This window comes from Anopheles funestus, chromosome X (assembly GCF_943734845.2).
Source record: "Anopheles funestus chromosome X, idAnoFuneDA-416_04, whole genome shotgun sequence".
NCBI classification, from domain to species: Eukaryota; Metazoa; Arthropoda; class Insecta; order Diptera; family Culicidae; genus Anopheles; species Anopheles funestus.
Genome location: NC_064597.1, coordinates 5,250,625 through 5,277,215, shown reverse-complemented (window position 1 = coordinate 5,277,215; position 26,591 = coordinate 5,250,625). Strand labels below are relative to the sequence as shown.

Below are 26,591 nucleotides of genomic sequence, written 5' to 3'. Positions count from 1 at the left end.
GAACTTGGCACTGTGCAGTGGAGGTTCGTCGCTTGCGTTGCCCCCATCGTCAAAACTCATCAGCACCACAATCATCTTACCCCTTTTTTTGCTAAGAGCCCGGGGTCCGGTTCTGGTTCGCATTCTTACCCACTTTACTCATCTTCCAGCATCGAGCGAGTTGTTCGTGACTGGCGAATGATAGCAAAAATTGATGAGTTGCAGGGTCCGTTTACGTCGGACGCTAAAAATAACTAACCACGTGTTTCTCGACTCGCGCCAAATTATTGATTCACACGGATCCCCTCCGTCCTACCTGTGGGTTACCTGTCTACCCATGTACCCCGCGATTCGTCAGCCTTCCTGTGCGATTGTTCTCGACACGAAGGTCACGGCATGAGCCATCCGTTTGCGATCCGATGCTCTCTACTTAATTCCTTCTTTACAGGGCGTTCTTGGTTGAGGAACTTCTCTCCGAGCGCACGAGAACATCAGATAAGTAAAGGTCCGGCAAGGACGTGGTGGTCTGTCTAAAGCACTATCTAAGAATAGCCGTGCGATGACTATTCAGCGGTAGACTCCCCCCCTCCCCCCTTCCCCCTTTGAAGTGAGTGCCCCCGGGGATCACCGTAAGGGAACACCGATGTCGACGGCAAAAGCGGACCTGACACGGTGAAGCAGTAGTACCTGTATTGAGCAAATCCTCAGGCATCTTCTGGCATAGCATTGCTCAAGTGCAATGTTCTCAAATCAAAATATTGACCGTTCCGTACAGAGTGTGGATGTACACAGCGACGAAGTGGGGGTACGCGGTAGACAATAAATAATCGCTTCTGAGTATTTATCGTCGGATGAGTTGCACGCTAACTACAGCAATACTTGCTTGTGGAGGTAACTCAACGAAGAAGCAAAATTTTTTAAATATTCAGTAAAAATTCTGTTGCGTTTTCGCATTATTATATCGCAAGGTATGTCTGTATATTGGAATAGACATTGCTTCCAAGGTATTCTGTTCATAGTATACAGTTACACTCTGCTATTAGCCTAATATAAATTTTTAAGGTTTAGCATGGATGTATAATATGAGAACTATCGGAATACCTTGAATAGCATGAAAATATCTTACAAATATTTTTGCATAAGATATACAAGGCATAAGACTGAAGAAATCCCGGATAATCGAATGAAATTGCTCAGAGAGAAAAGCTTCGTAGACGACTAATCCTACGGCTAACCCGATTAATTCACAGACCACCAAAAATAACGTTAGATTTATGAATGATTGTACCGTAGCTGGCAGCGTACAATGAATTTTTGCGCCACAAATAAAGTGGAAGCGAGTGAAGAATGTCAACTCTGTGGTTGAGGAAGTAAGCGCGTGCCCCGATGCTGTGCGTTGGTCAGTTCTGGAAATGCCGGGCGTCAGTTAAAGTGATTCTTGTTTCGTACGGTGTGTAGCGGCAAATACAATGAGATGATGTTTTAAAAACTAGGCAAAAAAGTAGAACTCTTTTCCCGTTGCGCCCGTTGAAGCAACAAGTAGCAGTGGGGGAGGGAAAGAACGAAGACGTAAGGCGATCGAGATGAGTACGGCCATGACTGGCTGAGTGCGTTTTTCTCGACAAAGAAAAGCTTCCTCTTGCTTCTTCCGTTTTCCTTTCACTAGGCTTTCTAGACGAAAATCATCCACGAGACTAATGGAGAGCAGTTCTCAGTCAGATGTTATACCTGCCCTCGCGCCATCATCGCCACGGTGGTTTAGTTATTTGGTTGAAGATAAAATGCAGGGTTCGTGATGAGATTTAACTGCACAAACAAACAAAGAAATTGAATTTCTACAAATGTGTAAACCTTGTGCCATTTTTAGTTGGAAGAGCATAAAGGAGGACCTTATTGTAGTTGTAAAGCATTCAGAAAAGTTCACCCAAGTCTGTTGAAGCAGCGTAGCAACCCCTGCCCGAGAAAGAAAAAAACCCAACCTCAGCAAAGATAAAAGAGAGCGCGTGGAAATTAAAAAAAGAAAACAACAGGATGGATAGTACCGCTGACTTGCGTGCACGATTTACACGATTACGCAAGGGGTAGCAACAACGGATCCCAGGCACGGACAAACTGTACATGCAAGATACAGCCGTGCCCCCCCCCCCCCCCCCCCCCTCAGGTCCATTCCGCAACAATAGTGATTCCGTAGCGGCACCGTTTATTAAATGTCCGGCCTATAACTGTACGCCTAAAGTTCATTATCATCTTCTTTCTGCTGCATAATTTTCATCGCATCAATGCGCTGGCGGTTTGAGAATTTCACCACACACATCAAGCTGAGGGAAAAGGGTTCACCAGAGTTTTGCCGTGGCAGGCCCTTGGGATAAAAACGGCACGATAATCGGCACTGTGACGCCGTACGCTGGCTATCACTGTGCTGTTACTGATAACTGATCTGTATAAAGCTGTAAGCAAAATGGTTAAGAACCGGAGATGTCTAAGCCCACCATTGTTCTGTGGTTTGAAGTTTGGTCTTTTTTTTAACCTCACAAAACTGTGTTGAAGTTATGAAGCAAAGACGCTTAGATGCATGTTCTTGAAGTTGTTGGGTAACACTTCTTCTCCAATTCTGGACACACATCTCAGTGTTTCGAAATTGGAGCTTCTCAACAAAATTGGAGCTTCTCTGGAACGGTCACAAGCGTTCCAACCAGACAGACATTAACGAAGTCACTCGTCAACAGTACAGACACATCACATTAAGCCATTGCCAGTTTGACAAATTGTTGAGCCCATTTGGCAGTCGATAATGGGGCCGGTGGGGGGGCTTAGACGTACGCAGTCGTTACACTTTACCCTAACCTTAGCCACTTCCGCGTACCGGCTTTCGTGCTTGGTGGTGCTTCCGCTCCACGGCATGTGTTTGCCTGTGCGATACCAAACCCCAAAATCCCACCCAAAACAATGCGACAATGCTTTCGTCCTCATGCAGAAGCTGCAATATTTTATGTCCTCTGCGCTGGTCCGACTAGGGTGGATCCGTCATGATGGTCGACACTGGGTCAAGGTTGAGATCACGGTTGTGAAGCGAAGAAGGGTAGGGGTTTTGGGTTGATCATGGGAAACTTCATCACCTACCCAGGACAAACCCACCAGCAAAGGCCGTAAACGGTAGTCGTTGTCTCTGGGATGTATTGTAAAGTTATACACACTCTATAATATTTCGAGAATTCCTGCTGGTTTTGCCATTCCAAATGGAATTCATTGATCCAAAAACCTTCCTTCTGTTAATCTTGGGCACTATAACTATGGATTGATCTTGACCTACCTTGCCTAACGGTTGACCAGCTGAGCAATTTGAATAGCTGAATAATCAGGTAGATATACGTGTAGGAGGAGAGAAAAATCCTGTCGAGATTTCAACCCAGTCCAGTTTTTACCGACCATACTCCTCAATGATTCAATGCCTATTTCTGTCTATTCGTTCCCACAAAAATTCCCACATTTAATCATCCGAAAATTCTAATATTACGGCAGGTAAAACCAAAATACCTTTATACATTGATCAATGAAATGTACACGACATCAAATCTAGCATCGGTTTTTGCAATTGTTGTCGTCACCATCGTCGTGCGTCATTCAATTCTGCTTTCTGGTGCTCTTTTTTTCCCACCCTCCCTGATCGTCATCGTCATCGTGATCTCCATCGCTATTCCATCCATCCCTCTGCTCTGTTTCTCTTTCGCTTTTTTTTTCCCCCAAACCCGTGCGTTTCGTTGACGAGCCGCACAGCTGCCTGGGTTTTGTGCTACAGGTTCCAGGCGTTCGGTTCCCGTTAGCTTCATGAGAGCGATTGCCTACGCCGATCAATTCCGAGCACCGGCGCCGAGGTGACCGGTGGGCAACTGGTATGTAAATTACTTATTATAGTTGCTCATTCTCGTGACTAGCGTCGGAAGAGGACGCCCCGAACACAGGACGCTATTGCTCTCCACCCCGGCTATATTTCCAATCATCCTTCTTCCTCGTTCGCCTCGTGTGCAAAAGGAGGAGGAGGGCCAATTTATTTATTATGATGAGTAACAAGCTCATATACGGACGAGCGTCTAGATAACGCATGCCGGACGGGCGGGCAGATTGGTTCTAGTTGACTGCAATCAATCAGAAATGGTAGGAACCAGAAATACCCCTTCCAGGCAGTGAGACGTCCCAGCGCGCAACTGCTGATAATTGGGCTGTACGTTCAGACAGTCGCGCGATTCAATTAGCAGTGCTATTAGTGACACCGAGGAGTCGAGAAGTTGACTCTTTTTTTTTTCTTCTTAATGTCGCGATAGGTACACAACCGCTGTTGAAAAATACTTCAAAGAGGAATTGAAACATGAAATGGTAGGTTGAAGGTATAGATTCACCGTAAAGCATAATTACGACTCCCAGATACTGTAACTATTACTACTACTGCAGCGAGATACAAAGTTTTGTTGGGGGGGAAAAACGTAATTAATTATTATCTTGTGGATTGAATGGTTATAGACACATTAATGTTTATACCACTAGCAATCTTTGATGCAGGAAATCTTTACCAAGAAAAGTTTGGAAGATCTCAGCTACACATTGAGATGAGTTAACTAAACAAAATAGTTCAATATTTCATCATCTCAGCATGACAGTATCAGCTCAGTTCCATGTACAACTTATTCAATGGTTGTTAATCTTTACTCTCATCACCTTAAAAATTGAACTAACCGCTAACCTCAGGTTCAGACATTAAGTTTTGAACACACACAGAGAGAAGAAGAAAAAAATGAATGGCATTGATGCATTAACCACCTGAGTTCAAAAGTTCACGATGAGACGGGAACATCGTCTAAAGATGTGTATTTTTTGTTTTGCTGCTGCTTTCAATCTTATTTAAACGACGTCAGCATATTTTTAAACTCTTCCGTAGCGATACTTGTGTTCCGGTGGTTGATGAGATCATGCTGTCCTATCCTATTTACGCGTCAGGCAGGTAGATAAAGTTCTTAGCAGATGATATAACTTTGTCGATCGATCGATCCTCCGGTCAAAGAGCATTGCGTTCGGCGTGTTGCTTTAGTTAAGGTGGTAAATAAGCTACCCGCCAACCTTCAAAGACTCCTTCCAAAACTACCAACTTTAAGCATGTTTGTCCAGGGGCAGAAATTGTCGTTGTGATTCATGACACTACAGCGCAAGGGTCAGTTTAAAGATCGAATGTTGCGCTTCCTGTTTGGAAGGAAGGAATTCATTTCCACGGAGATCGTCTATTATGAGCCATCTCTACCGTTGCCGTCGTAGCAACGGTCAAGGACGCATAAGGGTATTCCGTACTTGTTGCTGCTTGAGATGGATTAATTTGTTTATGATTTCCAATTTCTGGCCATTCGACCGATGAACTAACGTGCACACGAAACAAGAAGACGAGAAGAAAAAAAATGTTTGTGTTTATGCTTTTTTTTTGCTTCATAGATACAATATCCTGCTAAACGAGGGTCAGACAATACAATTTTGTGCAATGCCGGAACCGTACGTTCCGAGAGACATACATCACTAGCAGGCATCGGTAGTGATCTCCCCATTGAACTATGTGCCCTTGTCCGTTCGGTGTTCATTCGCCCGTCTAACTGTGTTTTCATTGGTGGAACGTAATTCGCCGTGTGATCGAATTAGATAATTGAAAATGAAAAACTAACACAAAATTCGAAATTAACACCTTCTTTGCTGAGTTCCGGGCGCTCTTTTCACACAATTCCAACTGAGATAGAATCCTTTAAGAATATATTTGTATTATTCAAGAATCTTCAAAGTTTCATGGATTATTTTTCGATTTTTAAATAATGAATAGTTTTGAAAACTCATTCTTAATCGCCTTCACTCCCCTTGCATTGGGTGTGCAAATAAGTTTCGTTATTTCGCTAAGTATCGTTTTTCTTAGAAATTGAGGATTTCTTTGTCTCATAATTTTTATTTATAGCATTGCCGTTCAGAAATGATAGCATCAAACAATTTTTCTGGGTTCTCTATTAAGAGACGACTCGAAAGCAGTATACCATAGCTTTCGGATCTCACACTCATAGTATACGATACCATTCGGATCCCACCATATGCAGAGCATGACTTATTGCTAGTAAAGTTTTTCTTTTTGGTGTCTATTAGACTTACTTAACCTTGAACGTGAAAATATTTCCATAATTCTTTATAACTTTGTGGAGTAAATGTTTTATCTAACTTGGTACATTTTTCCTCTTTTCTCAAAAAGATAATCATAGTTATGTTACTTTGAAGAATTTGAGGATTTCTTTGTCTCATAATTTTTATTCATAGCGTTGCCGTTCAGAAATCATGGCATCAAACAAATTGGCTGGGTTCTCTATTAAGAGACGACTCGCTAGCCTACCTTTCGGATCCCACACTCATAGTATACGATGCCATTCAGATCCCACCGTATGCAGAGAATGACTTATTGCTGGTTAATATTTTCTTTTTGGTGTCTATTAGGCTTACTCAACCTTAGACGTGAAAATATTTCCGTAATTCTTTATAACTTTATGGAGTACATGTTTTATCTAACTTGGCACATTTTTCTTTTTTTCTCAAAAAGATAATTATAGTTATGTTACGAGCTGTACAAATGAATAAAAAAAGAGTGAAGTGATTAATCTCCAGCTGCGCTCATCTTGTTTACATACGTCCAAACAAAGGTGACATACAAATTAAAGCCGTACCACTTATAACTACACCAACAGCTGTACCATTAGTGCTGCTACCAATCAATATTAGCGTTTGCAAGAACTAAGTGTAATTAGCCGTTTGCTTACGAGATTACGCCCAAAAATAGGCAAAACCGATCGCCCGATCAGCCCGATCCGCCGGAAGCAGCGGGGTGGCATTGCGCGATAATTTTGTTGTTTTTTTTTTCTTGTTTTGTTTTGTTGCTTTCTCTGCATTGCTTTCTTTACCATACGAAACCAAACGGAAACGGTGTGCGGTGGAATGGTAGTCGAATGAATGAAATTGGTCGGTTTGTTTTCATCCCATTCCAACATCCCGCCATTCCGGGTGCTACTTCCCCATTACTATCCGGCTTCCGGTTACGATCAATTCCGGCGCTCGGTGGCCCAAAAACCTGAAAACGGCACACAGCCGTTTGCATTTGAGCGGTTGATTTCTTCCGTTTGTATGTACATGTGCTGTGGATTTGCTAAGATTGGAAGCTTGATTTAATGTTTCTCGACGTAACGAACGATTCCTCCATTCCAGGCCATCTCGTTGGGGCTTTTGTGAGTCATTGCGAATTGGTACCCCGAGCATCATCATCGGATTGGTGCGATTTGCCACCAGTGTACCGCGCAAGGACGTATCCAAAAAATCGTGACCAAAGTCCTTCCGCACCGGCCATTTTAACATGGTCGGCGTCCGCATACTCGATCATCGCCCGTTACGAACAGGTTGTAACGGATGGGTCGCAAACATTGTCTGAGTCATGGAGTCACGCAAAGCATCGAACGACCTTTCATGTTGTGGTGCGGATGATGAGGCAATCACCTTCGCAGCAGGCATGAATTTCAATAAATCCGTACAAACTGCAGTATCCGGGAGAGAGAGGAGTTTCGTTCTAACCGTCCAAACGAGAGGGCACAGTTCTAGTACATGCATATTCGTATAATATTCCTTTCAAAATGATTCATATTGTGTGCAAAAGCAAAAACAAAGAACCTCAAGGAACTCAACAAGAACAGTTTAAATATTTCTTTTTTTTTCAAAATCTTCGATTGAATTAATATTTTGTATTTTTTTTCTCCTGGAATGGGTATTTCCCGCATTAAAAATTATTCGCTGTCACGTCTAGCTCCACCATTAATGATGCGCCGGCTATAATGTTTGGAAGGATTTTAAGGAGTTGACGATTTATTTGTGCGCTGTAAACATTTACCTTTTATTTCACAGCAAACAGAAAAAAAGGAAACAGGAATGAATAGGGCTAGTTAGTGAATTTTCCCAGGACTGCGGTCACGCATAACAGTGCCCGCAATTGGGATGCAACCTAGAATAATTGGCGTCATGCGTCCGTACTCGGCGCTCGGCGCTCAAATCGCACCAAATTCGCCCATTCGGGTTCACCTTTTCCCAGGTTTTTTTCTTCTATTCTTTGCTGCAGCTGGTGGGTACCATGTATCTCTTCATTATTATTCATGGTCCGTGCGATGTATCGTTGACATCGTACCGCACCTTTAGAGCCCCTCCTCCAACTGCTGGTGATAGGACGCACGCAGGAGCTTCATTCTGGACGTGAGTCGATTGTTGAGATCGCGCCATCTAAAGCCCTTTTTTTGCTGCAGAAACGAATTCGCTCTAGCGGCTTATAAGCCCTCACATATTCGGCGTGAATTCGTGCAGCATTTATTGTATGATTGATTGATTGAATTAGCACACCTACACACGGCTTTAACCCTCTTTTTTGTATCACATCGAGGCGCACCACTATCGGAATTGCTCCGTTCCCAATTTCAATTTCTCCGTCACCGACGCCTAGACGCTATAAATTGCTCCGATGGTCGGATGGCATGCACTTACCCGGTGCACGGGTCCTGAGAAAATGACGTCGCACTTCGGGGCCCAGACATTTTTCTCGCACCATCAGCTGATGCACTGATGGATATGGTTGGTGGCCTATAGGCTTGTCCGGTATTTGCCCAGCTTTCCCATGCAGGCGTGACAGCGTGCAGCAATGTGACAGTAATGGGACCTGCTTCGATGCATTCACCCACCAGACCTTGGTGTGCTTATGTGCATGTACAACCCGAGAGAAACCTTGAGTTTCGCGCATCTTTCGGTCGCGATCTCGCCCATGGCGACCTATCGATCGATGGAGGTTCAAACAGATTTCCTTGACCTACGACAGCAAAGAACGTAGATGTGTGATGAGCTGTACATAAAAAATGACATAAACCATAGACGTCTTTTACTCTTCAACTTCTTCAAAGTTAATTAGAATACCTAGTTTTAACCTTCAAAATAAACAACTAAATATACAACTAAACAAAAGACACAGGTACAAGTGCAGGTTGTCCGCCAGGAATACAGTAACTAGGGTATTAAAATTTGACAGCTCACAGAAAGCAAATTGGTTGAAATAAGTTTCTTATCACTCAAATAATGCTTTAAATTAAAAAAAGAATAAAAAATCAGAAAAAAATTTTAAAAAAAATTTCAACTCGAAAATTTCATAAGGCTTACCCCTTACGATTCTTTTGAGAAATTTTGCAAAAAAAATAAAATTGTTTTATTTTAATCCCAATTGGTTGCAATGAGTTTCTTTTCACTCAAATAATGATTGAAATAAAAAAAGAATAAAAAGCATAAAAAAGGTTAGGTAAGTGGAGGTAAGTAAATGGTATGGTCGTACCACAATTTTATGAACACTTCGTAAAACCTAGCTTTATTTCGCGATTTACTTGAAATCTTCAAGAGATAAGCGCTCATTCTGAGTGCCAAACGTCTTCTCAAACCTCGCGAAAATGTCACTTTGGTATTATGATTCGTTTGGCACATAATACCAGGAAAAGAATTTAAGTCTTCTTCGTATGTGACAACTTCAAAAGAAGTCATTTCTGGCTTTCCTTGACTTTATTTATCTGTAGGAAGATAGTCAGTCCTAGATACGAGAGAGTCCTTTCACATGAGAGTTGATGCCCATATACATGTGCGAATTGAAGTCTAAGTCATTCTTAGTTTGACACCTGGTGATCGGTTTTGACATCCGACGTCTATATATACTTAGATCTCTCACATATACACTTAGATTATTTCAAGCACTACTCCAATTTCACAATCTAACTAGTCAACACCCCAATCTGCTTTAATAAACGCTTTAATAATTTTTTTTTTACTACGCGAATCTATCTTTTGTGAACACAGTGTATTATGGTGTGGGTGAAAGGTGGATGAACTGGGCTTTTGGGTGAAATTTTGCAATTACCGCATCATGATGCGTCAACGTCTGCAAAAGGGATTTGCCGAGTATACAAAAGCCGAAGTATTGAAGGTATACTATCACCCCGTAAGGACGCAAAATGATGAAACGCGACTCTCTATTCGGGAAATGGTTCCTGTCATCTACTTAGATTTTCCTTTACTCTTCGCTTGCTGTTTTAATTCCCTGCAATAAAATTATTTCTCTTTCTTTCTCTGTCTTTCTCTCTCTGTTACCAGTGTGCTCCTTCTGCAGGGTGGAGAGCACATCTTCATCGCATTGGAAAATTAATTTAATGAATAAGTTGTGCTAGCAAAGGGTAAGTAAGGGTAAGCTACTATCACCCCTATTAGCTTTTTGCTATTCCTGCTAAAGTCCCGCGTTACGTTCATATCCCTGCACTGCACACAACTGCGATTTAGACGCCCCCCTCCCTCCTCCCCTCCCCCGGAACCGTTTTGCCTCAAGGTCAATTGAGTTAATTAATTAAGGGATTAAAATTATCTTCTCGTTCGCAAAACGCGCGAACTCGTACCTTCCTTGCTACTGTACCGTTTTGTGGGGGTTGGATTTATTTCACGATTGTCTAGCATTGCTGTAAGAGGGTAGGGGGGGAGGGGTGTTTTATGTCTTCTTCAAAACTTTTGTTCATTTTGCAGACACACAACCCCTTATCGTCGGTAATGCGGTAAATCGTAAAATGGGTTTTATTACGAACCAAAGTAAATGTGTGTTATGCTTGATTTAGTGCATGGGGGATTGACGTTATCAACAAAAAATCCATTTTGCTGTAAATATTTGCTAAAATGGTTCAGCAAAAAAGCTTTCAAAATTACAGAAGAATGCATTTTTTTTTCATTTTTTTGTGGAGAAAAGAAACAGCTCAACAGTTTGATGGAATTTCAAACCAAATTCACTGCTGACCTATTAAATTAGTTTGCGTGAACGAGCGAAACAGGTACGGAGACACAAATGAGAAATGCTCCAGTCCACGGACTGACCCCCCCCGGGAAGAGAGGGGGGAAGGAGTAGGGGGCTATGTGTGTTCGGAATACATAAGAAGTTTTGATTCGCAAACACACGACGTGCAAAATGGACTATTAAATGAAACTAAATAGCATATAATACCGAGTAAACGAAGCTGGTAACGCACACCAACCAAACCCCCCACCCGACAAAAAAATAAGACCGCCAAGAATAGTGAGTGAAAAGTTAAATATAAAACCAGAAACACATAAAACATTACACCAAGCTTCAAAAAAAAAAACCAATCCCCCCCCCCCCCCTTTGACAATGAATGTGAACAGAATATTTGACCGGCGAATGAAAAGTCCGGACAATCTCCGGTGCTCCGGTTACCGGGGAGTGTAAGTTATTGCATGCGAAAATACCTTGAGAAATTGAAATTCTGCCATTTCGGGAATAGCATTCCGGGCACGGAAATTCAAAACAGAGCATTGCGCTCTGTTTCTGGGGATGACACACGCGGCTCGCCTGAAATCCATGCTAAATCCTTCCTCGCAAAAGGGCTGGCGAAAGGGGAGGAGGGGTGGATGAGTGAGTTAAGGGAAGAGGTCACGCTATGCTCCAGTTACCTTAAAGTGTGTCTTTATATGCGTGCGTGGACAGTGAAGAAACAGGATAAATGCAGGTTAGCAACAATCGCTTCCAGAAGGTCTTTTGGTCGTCTATCCACCGCTGCCATTGCTGATCCGGTCACTAAATCATTAATGTGCTAAATATTTGCCAACAGAAAGAAAGGCTTGCAAACCATATGGTAAGATGGTTACCATCGATGAGTGGTTGAATTAAACATCAATCAAATTGTTTTTTGTTTTTGTTTTTGGCCTGGAGACGTACTTCTGCAATGGACCGTTTGATTTTGTTTTAGTAAAAAATGGAGCAACAGCAAAGAGCATTAACATGCCCAAAACTCGAGGAGGGAGGGGGGGGGGAAATGGAACGACAAAGGGTCACGCTTAATTTCAATGTCTCCCCCCCTCCCCCTCCCCTCTTCCCGACCCTTTTTCCCTCCCATCCCATCTTTTTCCTGTCAATGCCGTCCGTAAATAGGCGGTTGATGCAACCGCTTCACGGTTGCGAAGAAAGTTGTCAAAAGCAACCAACCAAGAATGCTGCGCTATTGACATGCACACATGTATGCGTACACGTTTTGTCACTAGGCAAACTAAAAAGGAACAACAACAAGAAAAATCAAAAAAACAGTAAAAAGCAAACAAACAATATCCGTACAACGAAAAAGAAAGGAAGAACGAACGAAAGTTTTGTCAGTTTGTTACAAAACAGAAGTAAAAAGAGAGGGAAAAAAAACAACAAAAAACAAGGTACTAAAATGCAAAGACGTTAAACAAAGATATAGGTCCATCAACAATAAAAAAAAAAACCTAAAGGCACACGGTGACCAGCAAAACCGATGTTAAATACATTCGGCCGCGAATGTGAAACGACCGAAATTTGAAGACAAAATTCAAAACAAAACAACAACAAGAAAAAAGGATGAACCGAAAAAGTGCTCGCAACGGTAACACTTCTTCGACTACGAGATGGGACACCAAGGGGGGGGGGGGGTGGTAAGGCAAAAGGACTACCTACTGGTTCGTATAAAGGGGGGGGGGGGATGAAGGAAAAGGGCAGGCAGAGGCCAAAATCAGAGCAAAAATGTTGCCACATCAACGTTAACACACACAGAAAAAAAAACGAAAAAACGCACTTCTTCTTTCCACGCCTTGCGGCAAAAGATGATCCGCCAGGGCTTTGACGACCGACCTACCTGCCCAAGAGCGGTGGTCAAGAAGTGGAAAATAGAACAGCAAAAAGTAACAGAAAGAGATGGGGAAGGAGGGGGGTGAGAGGGGGGGGCATCTGGCACAGCCGCGCTGAAGTGCTTTGGGGGGTTTTTTTTTTGTTTTTTTTTTTTGGGAGGAAGGGAAAAAGGGAAGACAAATCGAAAGATATTTGGCTGCCAATCGTTTGTTTCCGGGCGCGCAGTTTTTATTATTAGTATTATTTGTTTGCTTCTTGGACGGCTGGTGAGTTTGGTTTAAGATTTTGCCCCCCGAACCCCACAGGGAAAGCTGCTCCTCTTTCTTTCATTTTTTTTCTTTCTCTCTCTCTCTCTCGGTCTTCGGTAGGTCATTCCTTTCACTGGCCTGAACCGCGGAGAACGGTAACTTTGCCTCGTAAAATCGGTGGAACCTTTAGGTTGATGGTTTTAATTTTCATTTTAACCTCGGAATTATTTTTCTTTTGCGGCTTTTTTTTTTCTTTATCAATTTGCATAAAATTTATGACCCCATCCTTTTTTTCAATAAGTGAAGGATATGTTTTTAATTAGAAGTTATATTTCTTCTTCTTGTCACATAAAACGGCATAAAACGAATGTCCTTGTTTCGGAAGGTAACTTGTTAGCAATGTCAAATCACCCCCTTTTTGTCGATTTTTTTCCTCTTCTACTTTTCTCTTTTACTCAACAAAAAAGAAAACAATAATCCAACATGCTTTCTTCTCAACAATACAAAATGCAGTTGCCGTGTCGCGTGCATATGTGTTTGTTTCCCGATTGTTACTGTCTTTTTTTGTTGTTGTTTATTTCTACTTATCCACCAAACAACCAAATGTGCGTACCACCGGACAGCGAGTGGTTGACAGAATCAAATGGGGGTAAGATCAAGGCTAAGATCAAGGCCAGAGTGGAAACACATCAGGATGCATTCACGAGCGCGAACGTAGTAACGGTTGTTTCACGGAATATATATGTTTTGTTTTTGCTGTTTTGCTGCCAAACCATTCGACAACCTCCCCAGGGGGGGGGGTTTTCCCACCCCATTTTTCCCTTCGTTCCGCCTTCGCAATCGAAAATGTTTCGGCCCGAACTGTCGCATTAACAGGCAACGTTTTATGCCAATTTTTAGCGGTTTCTTAGCTCTGCTGTTTTTTTTCGTTTCTTTCTTCTTTCTTTGTTTGCAATTCTGTGCTTTCTTTTCTGCGTTGCGCCTTCTGTGTTCCGTCCATCGCGAAAACGCGATAAACGATCTCTGTTGTGTGACGTGATATCGGGCAAACTGTGGGGCGGAAGAAAACGCAAAAAAAACGCTCTCAAACAATAAAAACAAAAACCGTCTCCATCATAACGGCGCTTCGATCTCTCTCGCCTAGGCTATTTTTGTGCTTTTTTTTGTTTTTTTTTTCGGTGCCTTTTTTTTCTTTCTTGCCCCTCTTTTGCAATGATGATTTGGTCTGGAATTTATTTTTATCGTTTGTTTCGTATAAATTTGTATTGTAATATTGCTTTGCTGCAGGAAGTGAATAATGCCAAATATATACACACAAACACGCACACATTACACGGTGAGGTAAAAAGACTTATCAAACGATTTTTCTTTTATAAGAATAATAAAAAGAAAACCAAATGAAAAAAAAAACAAGTAAAAGAAGACAAGAAGGACTTTAAAATATAATCAACTAATTACCATTTTGACCGGATGTGCGAGCGTAAAAAAAAATAAATTTAAAAAGAAAGACGAAAGACTTCAACGGGTGGATCGGCGAGGAAGCCTCACTTTTTTGGGTGATTTTGTTTTTTTTTTCGTTTCAAGCTCGAATACATATAGCACAATAGTGTGCTAGAGTTCTGTAAAGCTTGGTTTCCCGGTTGTGAGATATCCGACCAGATGTTTCGCTTTTGTCGAAAGCATTTCACCATCAAGTGAAATGGTGCGGTTTAATTTATTCGCAAATAATTTGTTTATTTTCGGGGCGATAGTTAAACGTTTTTGGTAAACTTTCTAATTTATGTTATCGGTAGTGAAATAATCCTTACGCGGTAGAAATTTACATATGTAAAGAAAAAAAGAAAGAACAAAAAGGGTTTGATAAATATCTTAATCATTAATGGATGGTGATTGTTATATTTCTTCTTTTAAATGAATTCTTCTACATACTTAGTAGCATATTATTTTGAAAAATGTAGTACTGATGTATTGTTTTATTTATATCGGAAATTATAGGAATTTTTCTATAAAAAAGATTCATTTTTAAGTTATGTAAAATTGAGTTTTCAATGTAAATTTTTTTTTGCTTTTTCCCTGCCGTTTGAATCTTTCAATACCAATACCTTCCATTACAGGATGGAGATGTTTTTGTTTGTTTCCCATTACCCGTTTGCTGGCAAGTTGGCCGTTCCTATCAGCTGCACAATGCTCGAAAACCGCACCCGTCGCACACGTGAATAAGCAAAGACAATTTATAGGCGGATTAGTGCTACTCGGATGGTCTAATACCCGGCCAATGCTACTATCGTCATCCGTCCAGACACGCTTCGAGTGCATCCGAACGCGGGGGGTTCTGGAAGCTTCGGATGGCAAAACACTCGTTCCACACTCGAGGCACACACCGCCGACTGGCTGCTACCTATCTCTATCGATTCCAACACGGGAAGGTTTCGGGAAGCGAAATATGCTTTTAATCCCGTAACCAGGCCAGTCCGCCTGCCTGGACCGCTCGTAAATCATCATCCTTTTTTGGGGGGTAGAGTGTGTGTGCGAAACCGGCCACTTTGCCACATGGCCCGATGCTGCAGCTCGATTTCAATCCCATCTTCTACACTTCCTCCTGCTTCCGCTCTCCCCCTTCTCCTCCATCGGCATGTATAATGGGTTAAGTTTTCCTATGGAAAAAAACACGAACCACTGTGATATAGGGACGGGAACCCTATTTTGGGTGGGGTGGGCAGCAAAACGATGTTGGGGGTATTGAAGTAAAACCGTTCCAGCACCAACAGCATACTGACCCACGGGCGGAATAGGAGAACATAACCGGGTAGTCCATGCCAAGGAATTAATATCAATTATCCAGTTGCATGTAAATTTCGACTGTCCATTTCGCCCTGTTTCTGTCCGTTGTTGGCTTCTATTTTTCCTCCCCCTCCACTCCCTTTCACCTCTTCCTTCCCCTTCCCCTTTCACAGCTGAAACGAGAGCGTGTATAATGGGAGGAATTAAGGAGGTACGGTCCAGTCGCCGTTCTGCTTTAACCCCCCGCCCCGGGTTTTCACCCCCTAAACCTAAAACGAAAGCTAATATTAGTTCGAAGCGTGGGCGAAGGATGAAACAGTCCTATTATGCGCACAAACTGGAAAAGAAATCCCCATGCATTGTTGTCTTGTTTCCGCCCCCCCTTTTGCACGACATGTTTGGTGGTGTCGGTCTATTATCGGTTCTTTGCTATTTGCAATCGAACGCATCTCGGCAAAAGCGATTACACAGAACGAATTTTTCATTGTACTACGATGTTAAGTGGTCGTTTTTTTTTGGTTGTAAAAAGGGTGATGCAAATGATTTAGTGGAATAGAATGGAATGAGGCACCCTCACGTCACCTTTACTAATGGATCGTTCGTGGTCATCTCTACGGCTTACAGTTAACGTGCAAAATGAGTGCACAAAAGGGTAGATGAAATTTTAAAACGAATCTGTACTTTTTTTTTGTTTTTTTAATTCCATTAATTCCACATTTACTGGTCCATGAGCAATTAGCAAATAACCAAGGTAATCAAAGCGTACGATTGTCAGGGGAATTTATGCGATAAAAAGGAGTTTTTTCTCCATTTTTTTGCATAATCAAATGTAAATTGATTATTTGTCTGAATAAATTTAAATTTGTTGCAATAAGTTTCTTTTCACTCAAATAATGCTTTAAATTAAGAAAAGAATAAAAAATCAGAAAAAAATTGTAAAAAAAATTTTCAACTCGAAAATTTCATAAGGCTTACCCCTTACGATTTTTTTGGGAAATTTTGCAAAAAAAAATAAAATTGTTTTATTTTAATGCCAATGGGTTGCAATGAGTTTCTTTTCATTAAAATAAGGATTTAAACAAAAAAAAAGAGTGAAAAATAATAAAAAATTAAAAAAATTGAAAAAATTTGAAAATTTGATTAGGCTCATTTTTGCACCAACTTTTGCCTATAACTCGGCCGCTATACAACGGATCGCCAATCTTTAACCTGTGATCGATAGATGGCAACAATGGCTACATTTTCTTCTTGGGCGGCCATGCCCTCAGATGTATGTGCCAGAAGTTATTGGAGGAACCATGTTCCTTACCCTGTTTGAGAAAATGTAAAATTTTCTCATTTTTGCACCAACTTTTGCCTATAACTCGGTCGGTATCCAACGGATCGCCAATCTTTAACTTGTGGTCGATAGATGGCACCAATGGCTACATTTTCTTCTTGGACGGCCATACCGTCAGATGTCTGTGCCAGAAGTTATTCAGGGAACCAAGTTCCTTACCCTGTTTCTGAACAATTTAGCAATATTGATATATTTTAATGGGAATATTTTAATGGGAATTTGTTGCAATATGTTTCTTTTCACTCAAATAATGCTTTAAACTAAAAAAGAATAAAAAATCAAAAAAAAAATTTCAAAAAAATTTCAACTCGAAAATTTCATAAGGCTTACCCCTTACGTTTTTTTGAGAAATTTTGCAAAAAAAATAAAATTGTTTTATTTTAATGCCAATGGGTTGCAATGAGTTTCTTTTCATTAAAATAAGGATTTAAACAAAAAAAAAGAGTGAAAAATAATAAAAAATTAAAAAAATTGAAAAAATTTGAAAATTTGATTAGGCTCATTTTTGCAGCAAATTTTGCCTATAACTCGGTCGGTATCCAACGGATCGCCAATCTTTAACCTGTGGTCGATAGATGGCATCAATGGCTACATTTTCTTCTTGGACGGCCATACCGTCAGATGTCTGTGCCAGAAGTTATTCGAGGAACCAAGTTCCTTACCCTGTTTGAGAAAATGTAAAAATTTTCTCATTTTTGCACCAACTTTTGCCTATAACTCGGTCGGTATCCAACGGATCGCCAATCTTTAACTTGTGGTCGATAGATGGCACCAATGGCTACATTTTCTTCTTGGACGGCCATACCGTCAGATGTCTGTGCCAGAAGTTATTCAGGGAACCAAGTTCCTTAAACTGTTTCTGAACAATTTAGCAATATTGAAAAATGTGATATATTTTAATGGGAATTTGTTGCAATATGTTTCTTTTCACTCAAATAATGCTTTAAACTAAAAATAGAATAAAAAATCGAAAAAAAAAATTCCAAAAAATTTCAACTCGAAAATTTCATAAGGCTTACCCCTTACGTTTTTTTGAGAAATTTTGCAAAAATTTTTAAATTGATTTATTTTAATGCCAATTGGTTGCAATGAGTTTCTTTTCACTCAAACAATGCTTTAAAAAAAAGAATAAAAAAAATAATAATAAAAATTTGAAAATGTCATAGGCTCCTTTCGGATAAATTTCACCGAGTGCAAGCAGTAATTTTGTTTCCTTGTTTATAAAGATTTGTTCATTGTTTCGGAAGGGAAAACTGTGGTTAAACAACGGGACGTAGCTAATTCATCTGTAGCGTGAAGAGAATATAAGCGTAGATCGTATCAGTAATATGTATCAGCTGCAGCAAAACAAACACCAAAACCTTTGGGCCACATCAGCCAGCCAGCGCTGGTTCGGTATTCGGCAAGCAGACGTGAGACGTGGTAAAACCGCAAAAAACAATTGCAGCTCGAAATAGATTTCATCCTGAATTGGGATAGGGATATGATTGATTCGCATGGACATGATGTGTTTTTTTTTGTTTTTCCGTTTTTCTTCCAGACCACACGTTCTCGCCAACCATCCATCGATTGAATCTGCAGCAGTGCACTCCACCGTGTAGATGAACCTCTTTTTTCTCCCTCATGATGACGGACATCGGGATAAAATGTATTCCTGTTTTTCCAGTGAAAGGATGTGAAGGTTGACACACAGCATGGTTTATGCTGCCGAGTGAAAGGAAATTTGTTTTCATTCATTAGCGAATTTTGCTAATGCCGAATACGCACAACGGTGCTGAAAAACGCGGCGAAAAAGCACCCCGGCTAGCGGACGATGGCCCCAATTCCCTTTGTGGCTAGCACATGTTCCGAGTGTTATTGCATATATGCACCCGTTTCCCTACTGTATCGCAACATCCTCATCCCCCCTCCTCCCAGGCGAAAGGACAACACTGCGCAATCATCGTTGATTGCTGGCGTATTATTATGCTGGCCCATTTTGTGAACGAGGTTTGAAGTTGCGAATAAGTTGAACAAATCGATAAGCGTAAGGGCATGGAAAGAGCGTGAAGCATCAGAACAGGAAAAAAAAAACATCTGATGCACTGATTGGATGCAGCTCGTTTCGAATATTTGTTAAGCAATAGAGTGTTTTTTTTTTATTTCGGGATGATTTGCAACAGAACGCTTCTTGGCATTAGCGATATAGATGAGTAGTTGGATTAGGTGTATAGAGTGGAATGGGAGAAAGGAAGGTAAACTGGTTCACAATGCACAAGCATCAAAACAACCAACGGATAACATGGCGATGGAATTGAATCAATTTAATAGCAAACAGTAGGGTAGAAAAGATGAATTTGTCCACAGTTTAACCACAAAAGCTCCTACAGAAAACCAATTGCACGTACGAATTAAGCAAAAAATAACGATCTAATATACGTAAACGTAAAAAAACCTTGCGTAAGAATTAAGCAAAGGTAGAAATGCAAATCCCACGAACTCCGAAGTCATTTATTAATACTATTGATTATTGATGGGAGCTCCGGAGTGGAATCGTGTAGTTGATACCGGTGTTGATACCGGTTTATACTCCAATTTTACGGTACAAATCTCAAGACACAATATCCATCAATGACACCAATTATCTATACCCAAAGAAAATCATAAAACTGAAACTGTGTATGTTGCAGCGCGAGATCAGGCAGAACGTGGACAAGCAATAGACGACTGAGAAGGCAGTAGACTCAACTCTTTCAGGATAAGAAGCGCAGCTTTTGAAGAGTCAGATGAGTAACTGATGCAGCAACTATCCCAGTGCGGGGAAACTCGTAAGTTCTTCAGGTTGTCGAGAAGGGAGATATCCTATCCGACGAACGAGAGGTGATCGACAGGATAAAGTGTTACTTCGATAGACACCTGAGGAGAGGAGAGCAGTACTACGACAGCCAGGATGACGATGACGAAGTTCCCCCGCCATCCTTGGACGAAGTCATGAAGAGAGACAGAGAGAGTTACTCTACGGCAGATCCTGCAGAAATGCCTAGAGCACCAGATCCCTACGCACCACCTGTTTATTGACCTCAAAGCGGCCTACAGCACTATGTGTAACACCATGCAGTAGTAAGGACTCCCAGGTGTCGAATATTGTGTCGGAATCGTTCGAATCGCCGAGATCTGAGGTAAGAGTTCCGACTCTCTTGGTTGCTGTTTAACATCGCTCTGGAATGTGTCATGCGAGGCGCGTGCTTCGACATCCGGGGCTCCGATTCTCTCCAATTTCTTGGCTTCGTGGATGACATCGACATCATCGGACGGATATCTGTGGCGGTGTGCGAAAATTAATTTGAGGATCGATGCGACGAAGACAAAGTATCTGCTTGCCGGAGGCTCTGACGGTGATAGAGTCCGATTCAAGGTGGTAGAGGAGTTCAGCTACCTTGGTGCGATTGCAATTTTAGACAACAACCTGAGCAACGAAATCCGAAGGTGCATTGTTCAGGGAAATCCTGTCTACTTCGGGCTCCACAAACTGCTGCGATCCAGAAGACTCCAGCAAAACTGCTACGTCCGATAGTCCTATATGGGTGCGAGTCCTGGACGTCGCCAATGCACTTACCTGGACTCAGATGTCCGACTCAGACCTCAGACCTCAGATCCCACCAGGAAGGTGCTCGTCAGACTCCCGTTCTTGAAGAGACTTAGAGGAGCACTGCGAGCTCGTTGACTGCATCAGCTGGAGTCGAACCTATCGGAGATCGGATGTAGCCTTAGACCGAGTATCCAGGAAGCGGATGGGAGACCTGGCTATATCTCCGCGACGTGCTCGACCCTGAGCAGACCAAGAAGAAGGCTCCAGTGAAGCATGGTCATGTCATTAGAATGACATAGGACAAACCATTCCAAAAATTCCTTAGACGCTAACTTTAGATGAAATGATGACGTTGATTTATCCACTAGAATTTACGATTACGATGCTACATTTACTCCGGAGCCTAGCGAGCCTAATTTGTTGCGCGATGGTGAGTTCATCGTTCATAAACCACCTAACTGTAGCTCCGAAGAGCAAGTAGGCCAACAGTCGAAATAATTCATAGAGATTCATAAATTCATGAAAAAAAAATATTGCAAAAAAGTAAAATATTATTTTCGTTAAACGGGAATAAACTTTATGGTACAATAATGCAAAATAAATTGTTTCATATTGCGCAATAAGCTCGTATCTTCTCTACAGTAAAGATGAGCCTGGCGGGAATTACATCCCGCTTCCCAAGAGAGCATTAACATCATCAACTAAAGCACGAACTATGAAACAATCCTCAGCTCAGTCGACCTTGAGGTCGGCCTTGGCAGCAAAAAAAAAGAACAAACAACCGGAATAAAATGGTTTGGAATTATAATTTAGCTAATTTGTTTACTATAAACCCCTCCAACACCGCCCCCCCCCCCCCCCCCCTCTGTCCGCGAAGAATCGCCCTGGTACCCTTCGTCTCCGTTCCCTGTTTGATGCAATTAAAATTCCACCTCCAAGCGGAAACGCAACGATGGGTCGGGTGATTTGGGAAGGAAAAATTGAAAACAACACATACAGCCACAAACATACACACACACACAGGCACCCACAAGAACGAAAAAAAACTCAACAATAAAACCCTTGTCATGACGCAACTATATCGATGACTATAAGACGATACCCGACCGTCGTAGCATTCCAATTTCCGTGTCGCGTGCGTCCGACGCCAATCAGTATCATTTTTGTTAAGTTTCAGCCATCTCCTACCCCCCATCCCCTCCTCTTCCTCCACAAAGTGGGTGGCCAATCAATAGTATTTAAGAGGAAACGGTGGTGACGCCGGTGAAGGAGGAAACAAAAAGAACGGAAGCGCTGGGGGGGGGGGAGGAGGTAGGGAGGGGTGGAAGAAGATTTCAAAACAATATACGAACGTATCGAGATCGGGGGAATAAAAACGCTGACATCGTAAGATATAAATCACCACCGCATTCCACATTAAATTTTTTCCGTTATTATGCTGGTTGCTTTTTTTCCCCCCAAAAAACAAAAAAAAAACAGATGATGAACGTACCGCATCATTTTTGTATTTGAAGTGACGCAGCAGTGCGCAGTTACAACAAACAAAAAAAATTAAAAGTAGAAGAAAAAACCACCCCAAACCATCATATCCAATGGGAGGTTTAAAATTTTTGGAGGAAACGAACAAAAAAAAAAGTTAAATTTAATCGAACTCCATCGCTCTGTTAACCAATTCGTACGGTGACGAAGAGATGCTCATCGCACAATGGTAAAATGGTGTGATGCTGTTTGTCCTATTAAATCACTTGCTGCGGAAATCATTCCCACATACATTTTACGTAAATCTTTCCATTAAAAATGTATTTAAAAATGAACAAAAATTTGACGAAATTATTTTATCAATATAATTACCGAATGTATGGTCTGCGACTGTCCCATAGTGCGCATTGTCCCATGAAAAACGGCAACGAATCTGCCGTGTTGTGCACTGCAACCACCGGAAGGATTTTCTGAGTAGCGACCGCGGATCGTCTCTGCTGTCGAAGGAAGCAACAAAAAGGGGTGGTGCGGGAGGGGGGGGGGGGGGTGATTCCGGGGGGGGGGGGGAAGTTTCAGCAACCTTAAACTTGAACTATGATTAGCTTACTTGGTTCGTTCGTTCCATGATGATCATCATTGTCCTCGGCGAAGGTCATTTGTGTTTTTAACGGCTGGTGACGATGCTGCTGCTGCTGCTGATGATGATGAGTAAGAGCGTCGGCAAATGTTGCACGATGATGATCTTCCTCTTCTTTCCCCCCACCCTCCCTACCACAGTGTGCTGTGAGTTTCAACCCTTTAGAATCGTCACGCACATACACGTCATCGTGGTTCGTTCAGTGGCACACGAATCCACACCGGCGGGAATTCGACATGCGTGTGTGATGTGTTTTTTTCTTTCGTTAACCAAACGCTACTGCCATTTCGCACACATTACCACAGGGGCGAAAGGTGTTGTTGTTGTGTTTTTTTTTTGTATGTGTACAGTTGTTGTTTTATTAGTATGCGAATTGTTTTTTGGAGCATAACATCATTTTAGTCTTCTTTGGCATGATGGTTTAAATTATTGTGTCTGTTCACCTTTGGTCCTTTGTAGTCATTTACAACTATGACATCATGATTTCGGAACCGGAGGTATAATTTTTTTTTTCGTGTGCTCTTCATGTTTAATATGCAAAAAGTATCATTTGAAAGCAATTTAAAAAAAAAGTGGTAGCGAAACGTAAATTAAACAATTATCCTGTAAAAACTTGGAAGCTTTTTTTTGAAAAGTTTTGCATTTACCAAAGTAATTAGAGTAATTAGCAACAAAAAAAAGTAACAAGCAATTATTAAGTTTATTTATTAATTAATAAATCTGTTTTCAAATAATTAGTAAACAATGTCATGTTTTGGGAAAAAAAGTTTGTTTTTTTTCTAGTTTGAATTTCTACTGTATTTTTCATATGCATTATCATACAATCTTAAACCAATGGTTGTTCATATTTTCGCATTTTTTCATAAATAGTGAACATTAGTTTTAGCATTATTAGTGTTGGTTGTTTAGCACGCCTCGTCTTTCGCTTGTTTTTTTCATTTTTCTTTTTTTCTATTTTTTTTTTTGAACGAATGAAAACTCCGAAAGAGAGAGAGAGGAAGGAAAAACACACAACGCAGCCACACTTTTCCACTCTATTCCAGCAAATGATCGATGCGACGGAGACACACAAGGCCACCACCGGTTGGCGAGTCAACAAACCCATAAATCCATCCGAATCAATCAAAAATTAACCATCGTGCCTTCTTCTCTTCCACAATTTCTACACCTTCCCTACCTTCCTCCCTCTCTTACCACTTTTCATCGATAATGAATACAGGACGAAAATGTCTTCCATCATCGGTGCTTATGTTTTCAATTCTCCCTTCGGATCTAAATGACTCGTCCAGCGGTGTTGCTGCATCCTTGAAGGTAAGCCCGTAATACAACGCCGTCACTGCACTGCGCGAGTGTCTAAATGATTTTACTGCAATTTTTTTTTCGTTCGCTGCCCTGTTCTGTTTACCGTGCATCCTTTGAGTCATTCACCCTTCCGTGTGTTGGGGAAGATGAGTCGAAAAACTTCAAGGAAAAGAGACCGATAGAGAGAGAGAGATATGGAGATGAGAATGTTCGAAGGCAAGAACAATTTCCTTCTGTCGAAAAACCACCCAATACATTGATGTTACAAATTTTGTAATGACTTTTGGCACGAAAACTCGAATTTAAAATTCGTTTCGTTCGGCATCATAATTCTCCTCTTATTGTAATAATCACCAATTGAAATGGAAGGGTTTTTTCTTCTTGTTGTTGTTTAAATCTACAAGACGTCCATTCTCGTAAGATATGTTTTCTCGATGTGCTTTTTTTTCCAGCAAAATGTAATAAAAATTTTGCAAGTAAAAAGGGAATGCGAGATATAAATTTAAATTTAAATTATGTAACGTGTTCATACATGCTTGCACAAACATTCATGCACACGATGAACATAAACAACCGATTGCCATGTTGTGCCTAGTCGATGCAGAATTATGTTGGTATTGTGAATATGTATAACTCGCGGTGTGTGTGCGTGTGTGTGTGTGTGTGTGTGCGTTTTTTTTTTCTTTAATATTTTTCCCCATTCTAGATGCTCTCTCACTCACTCTCGCACATTCGTAATGTGAAAGGCCCGTTTTCCGATCAAACTACTAAAAACGATAGACATCAATGCTTGTTTGGCTTTGTACAAGCGACGAACCCCCCACATTTCGTTTGCTTGACATGAAACCGGACGGTACGACGCGCTACAAAGCGCGATAGGCTGCGGCCAGGAATCGCAACGATTGGATGTTTATGTAACAACGGGCGCAACGCTAGGCAAGACACGAAAATGGAGGCCCGTCCGTCAGGTATGGGCTTACAGGTATGGGGGTTGGTGCTGCGTGCACAAATTATGGTGAAGCGTTTTGCGGCCTTGGAAGGTCGTCATCCTTGGTACGCTCGTGCCTCAAACGAGGCATAGGGCTGTAGGTAAGGGAACAAACATAACAGAACGACCGAACAGTAATAGAACAGCGATGACTTCGTGGCTGTCCTTATGTTTCTCTCTCTCTCCCTCTCTCTCTTTCTTTTTCTTTCTTTGTTTCGTTTAGCACATTCTCATTGATGATACCCAGGCGGTTGGTTCATAGTATTTTCCACCATTTGCTGATAAACTCGAGTTTTCTCTGTGCTGATTCAATCGTTCGCTTTTCTCTTTCTACATTCTTCTTCCTTTTACACAGTGAGTGCTCTATCTTACAAGTAATCGGCGGTTAGGTCGGTCATCGATCGCTCTCGAGACAGTGTATTATGCTGTCCCCGCGATCGAACGTTTCGCCTTTAAAGCACAAAGATACGATTATCTTTCTGGCCCGACGTGCTCATCCGGTTTAAGGATAAGGCAAAGCTGTCGTTAGCAAAAGGATGGGGAGATACATGGCAACAACAAAAAAAACTAAAAAATAAAAACCGCCCGTAGTCTTAGTTCATCAACTTCCATCTGGTTGGTTTATTTTATTTTTGTTTTGTTTTTAACTATATTCGCGCTTTATGCAATGGCCCGCAGTAGATGTGGCCTGTGTTTTCCTTTGCGTTAAATATAATTTTTTTTGCTCTCGAGGCAGTATAATTGATATATGTAATCAATAATACCTATACGTCAGTGTCGGAGCTTACAAAGCGGCAGAGATTATTGTTAATATTCAATTACATTTACATATTTTCCAATGTTCTCCAAAAAAAAAACAAAAATTTAAACCAGATGATAACGTACCCATGCCGTACATACTCGTGCAAGGATTAGCATTCTTCGGCATAATATATTACCCCCAAAGCGCACTGCTTTTCAACGCGCACCCGCTGGACAATCGACGATCATCATCAGTGTCAAGTGCCTGTCAGCGCGATGCATCGATCACACAATGTTTACCCTTATTACGGTGAAACCCATACAAATGGCGCATCCGGTAACAATTGGTTCGTAATGGTCGTAATGGTACGACCGCATAACAACCGCGAAACGGGCCCGCTTTGGTAAAAAGGGAATTCTACTTTAAATGACCCACCTCGATCGGTCGAACTCGCGCCAAGAAAGGGTTCATTGCTTAACCACAATGAGGAAGTTCGTTTTGTTTTCTTTTTTCTTCGCCCCGTCGTTCCCCTGTCTGCTTGCGAGATGTGTAAACGTTAGTAAAACTTTAAGATCGTTTTGGAGGGTCGGAAGGGAAGCAGCAGGAAGTAGCAAACGATGTGTAACGCGCGTCGACGTAGAAGCAGCTAAATGCAAACAGGGATAGAACGGGCCACACAACGGACGTGGAAACGGTGAGAACGAGAGGAAAACAGGAACGTTAATTCAATGTGTCAGAAGGAAGCGGTAATTGATTCTTCGGATTTTT

General features: G+C 41.5%; 1 long non-coding RNA gene across 1 annotated transcript in view; it reads left to right on the top strand.

The window, feature by feature from the left end:
* The window catches only part of LOC125773800 (uncharacterized), an 83,735-nt gene extending 62,561 nt beyond the window's left edge, over window positions 1–21,174 (top strand). Inside the window, exon 4 of the long non-coding RNA XR_007420384.1 lies at window positions 18,648–21,174. This is a non-coding gene — a long non-coding RNA (uncharacterized LOC125773800). The remainder of the gene's footprint in view (window positions 1–18,647) is intronic.
* Window positions 21,175–26,591: the final 5,417 nt, after the last annotated feature.